Source organism: Cydia fagiglandana, chromosome 17, assembly GCF_963556715.1.
Source record: "Cydia fagiglandana chromosome 17, ilCydFagi1.1, whole genome shotgun sequence".
Taxonomy (NCBI): Eukaryota; Metazoa; Arthropoda; class Insecta; order Lepidoptera; family Tortricidae; genus Cydia; species Cydia fagiglandana.
The window spans coordinates 7613851-7618117 of NC_085948.1; the positions used below are offsets into that span (position 1 = coordinate 7613851).

At 36.6% G+C, this 4267-nt stretch overlaps 1 pseudogene; it reads left to right on the top strand.

Moving 5' to 3' along the window:
- Nucleotides 1-1574: 1574 nt before the first annotated feature.
- LOC134672874 (THAP domain-containing protein 1-like) lies at nt 1575-3549 on the top strand (annotated as a pseudogene).
- Nucleotides 3550-4267: the final 718 nt, after the last annotated feature.

The following is a 4267-nucleotide window of genomic DNA, read 5'->3' on the forward strand; positions in this document are numbered from 1 at the left end:
TTCAGTAAAAGCGAAATAACTTAAAAGTAGTTACAGATACACTTTCTGAAGAAACCACCACCACTAACCCGGCACCATTCACTAAACCCGAGCTAACCGGTTAAACCAGTAGTTACCATGGTTACTATAAGTATAGTACAAATTGACACTAGGTTAACGGTTTAACCGGTTAACCCCGGGTTAGTAATGGGATGGTGCAAGTGGCGCTTAAGGAATTAACATATGATTAATTTTTCGAGCTGTTTAAATAAACCTGAATATACATACTTAGTTAATATATAGTCATTCACCTTACACTGAGAGAAAAATCATTACCAGGAATTAAAAAACAGTTCTGTACTGGGGGAAAAAATGAAGTTTTAGTAATAATTATGGACGTTTCACTATTTCTGTAAAGTTTATTTATTTCTACAAACAGCTCAGTAATCCCAAATATAATTTCAACAAACAGATAATAGAAATTGCAAGAACTAATAGAAATTGCAAAAGTCAATTTGTTCCTATTAGTTAACTCTCCTTGTCCCCGGATTAAGTTTATTTTTGTAATTCTAAGTGCATTTTTGTTGTACTTTTCTCTCAGTGTACCTACAACGAAGCGGTTGAGGAAAAACTTAATAAACTATAACAAGTATTGAGGTTATTTAATTAGCCAACCATTCATCATTACACTTGTACAAACAGCAACACTCCTAACTGTACGTCGGTGGACCTTATTACCAAAGGCATAAGGTCTACCGATGTGCAGTTAATAGGGTGGGCGATGGTACGGTCATACGGTGACGGATTAAACCGCAGGATCTAATAACTTCGAATACAAACAAATGATTCAACGGCAAGTGACACATTCATTGTTCTCGTTAATGGCTGACTATTGTTCACCTATTATTTTACGAGTACTTTATATTATATACCCACCGTACCTATACAGTGTGTTTTCTGTAACAGGAACAATAAATTACACTGTAGACTGTACTCCTCAAACTGACCAACATTTGTTCAGCAACTTTTGAAAATAACTCATGGTTTGATTTTTATTACACTTTAAAGTTTATTCTAAGACGCAATGTATTGCAAATTTTGTCATGTTTACAGCGTGACAAGCAACGTCAAACACACTGATGTCAGCGTACATTGAAGGCAATATTTATTTTGTATGAAAAAAAGAAGTCTAAAGGATTCATAATTTTTAAAAGTTGCTGAACAAATGTTGGTCAGGTTGAGGAGTACAGCCTTTAGTTTAATTTATTGCTCCTGTTACAGGAAGCACCCTGTATATCGTCGTATTGCTGTACTTATTGCGTAAACAGTTAATAATAATATCTAAATCATTATGTTAGTCCAGAGTTTTATATTTGTTATCAACATTTGGAGTTAGGTTAGGTTATTATTTTAGCTTACATACCGACGTGAAAACTGACCACACGGGATTGTTATGCCATTCTGGGTTCTTGCTAAATTGGAAATTCTATAGCGTAGGTAAGTATTGAACAACTAATTTAGCCAGGACCCAACAGTTTGACAGGGGTTCAGGGACGAATCATGCTGTCCCTTTTTAATATATGGCACTACAGAAATCAATCTACATACAAAGTGCGCTTGAGCAACGCACACATAGACACTGCTCACGGACACGATAACTCGGACCGGTTGGGACCAGTGCGAGCGCGAGTGCCATCCGCTTGAGACGTGCGTCTGTGAACTTTTTTGTGCAATAATGGAGAAACAAAACAAAAGTTATTATAACTGTTCAGTGGACGGTTGTTTAAATTCAACATTAAAAGGTGAATTGTCGTTTTTTAAGCTACCAGTGGTTTCAGAGAGGTAAGTAGGTATCTGCTTTGTATTTCGATGGTTCGTTTTAACGATAAAGAGAACAGTTAGATAGGCAGGTAAGCACCCCGCCCCGGCCCCCGAACAATCTAAGATCGATTTATATAATATTTTCCTATTTTGAATCAGTATAAACGAAGTAACTAAATTTTTGTAAGGTAAATTCACGCCATCGCCACCTTACGTAAGTTGAAAATATGTTTTTTTGTTTGTGTAGATTGTGTAGTTTTTAGTGTAATTTGATAGGTTTAGTGGTTAGGGCAGGCTAAAACGGATAGGGCAATGGAAATTGTGTACCTACTAGGGTAATCTGTTCAGAAGTTATTAGGGATTTTCGATAGTGAAAATTGACAAACGTATAATTTTGTATGTTTCTGTTCTGTAAATTTTTTGTATTGTAATAGTAGGTAGGTGTTTTGTTTTGTAGGATAAGGTTTTTGCTATTATGGGCTGTAGGTACCTACTGCGGGTTTGGAGTAGCCTCATAGTCTAATAAAACATGGTCTTCTCTTCCCAGAGTGACACAAGCCTACGTCACAATAACATTGCCACTATATAGCGCTATCGCATATTATCATATAGCGGTGTCGCACGATGACGTAGGCTTCTGTCAGTCACTTAATCACGAAAAGACGGGAAGAGAGTACCAGGCGGAGTATATTATTATACCATGAGTAGCCTCCTCATTCGGGTCCCCTCCACTTTAATATGAATTCGTCTGGCCGGTTATTTTTAAGGTTACGGTATTTTTTTAGGGTTCCGTACCCAAAGGGTAAAACGGGACCCTATTACTAAGACTTCGCTGTCCCTCCGTCCGTCCGTCTGTCCGTCCGTCCGTCTGTCCGCCTGTCTGTCACCAGGCTGTATCTCACGAACCGTGATAGCTAGACAGTTGAAATTTTCACAGATGATGTATTTCTGTTGCCGCTATAACAACAAATACTGAAAACAGAATAAAATAAAGATTTAAATGGGGCTCCCATACAACAAACGTGATTTTTGACCAAAGTTAAGCAACGTCGGGAGGGTTCAGTACTTGGATGGGTGACCGTTTTTTATTTTGCTTTTTTTTGTTTTTTTTTTGCATTATGGTACGGAACCCTTCGTGCGCGAGTCCGACTCGCACTTGCCCGGTTTTTTAAGATAAAGTTATACATATCTTGTTTCAGGCGAACTGAGTGGCTGAGATTGATCCATAGAGAAGATTTAATAGATTCAAGTTGCTTTCGTGCTCGTGTGTGTGAAGCTCATTTTAGCCCCGACTGCATTATAATAAATTCAAGTCGAAAGTTGTTAAAAAGAAATTCAATTCCACAACTCCTCCTACCGTTACCGAATAATTTAGCAAATAAAGGAATTCAAACAATTATTGAAACAGCCGATGCAAGTGTACAGTGTGATTATGATTTGCAAACGAATGCTCCAGCACAAACTCCATTACACCTTTCAAATGATACTCCTCGAAAAAGAAAACTTTTAAGTGAAGTTCAAAGATGCCGAAAGAGGATAAAAATAACAAACAATACACAGTCTGAAGCCAACACGTTTTTTAAGTTATGTGATAAATTTTTGACCCCAACCTTCGCGCGTGTTGTTAAACAACAGAGCATAATTAAAACTAAGGGACATGGGAACAGGTATAATTTGAACTACAAAACTTTCTGATTGAATTTATACTACGTAAGTCCTCAGGCATATAGTTTGTTAAAAGACACTTAAAGTAACTACGCTGTGCAAGTTCTTAGTGGTACCGTTGCAGCCGGCATAAGTACATACAGGGACTTTGGCATAATAGACAATTCAGCAGAAGACACAATTAAAATGATTGAAATTATGAATGATTTGTTTGATTTTTTGAATACATCATCTCGTTATGGAAGAAAAAAATATCAAAACGCATTTTGTGGCGAAGAATACCAGATTGCTTATATTAATAGCATGTTGAACTTCTTTGCGTCGTTGAAATTAATCCACCCAAATAATGGCCGAAATGTTACATCTAGAGTAAAGTTCATTGAAGGTTTTCAAATAACCTTAAAGTCTTTATTAATGTTGTTTGAGGATTTAAGAATTGAAGGATTCTGTTATGTACTGACCAGACGGTTAAGTAAATCAGGACTGTTTAGAAAACTTTTTTGGTTAGATTAGGACAAAGAATGGAAATATCTACGGAACCAACATCCTGGCAGTTGGTTTCAGCATTCAGGAAAATATTTTTCATAAACATTTTAAAGTCGCCTAAAAGTGGTAAGGTTACATATCAGAATACCGAAAATCGATTTACCTAATGTTGAATCACCTATGCTCGTTTCACCTATTTTTTTAAATACCTAATGATCAATTAACCTAAGCTCATAACACCTAATGAACGAATTACCTATTGCACGTTTCACCTACAATTGGTAAACCTAAGCTCAGAATACCTATGCTCGATTCA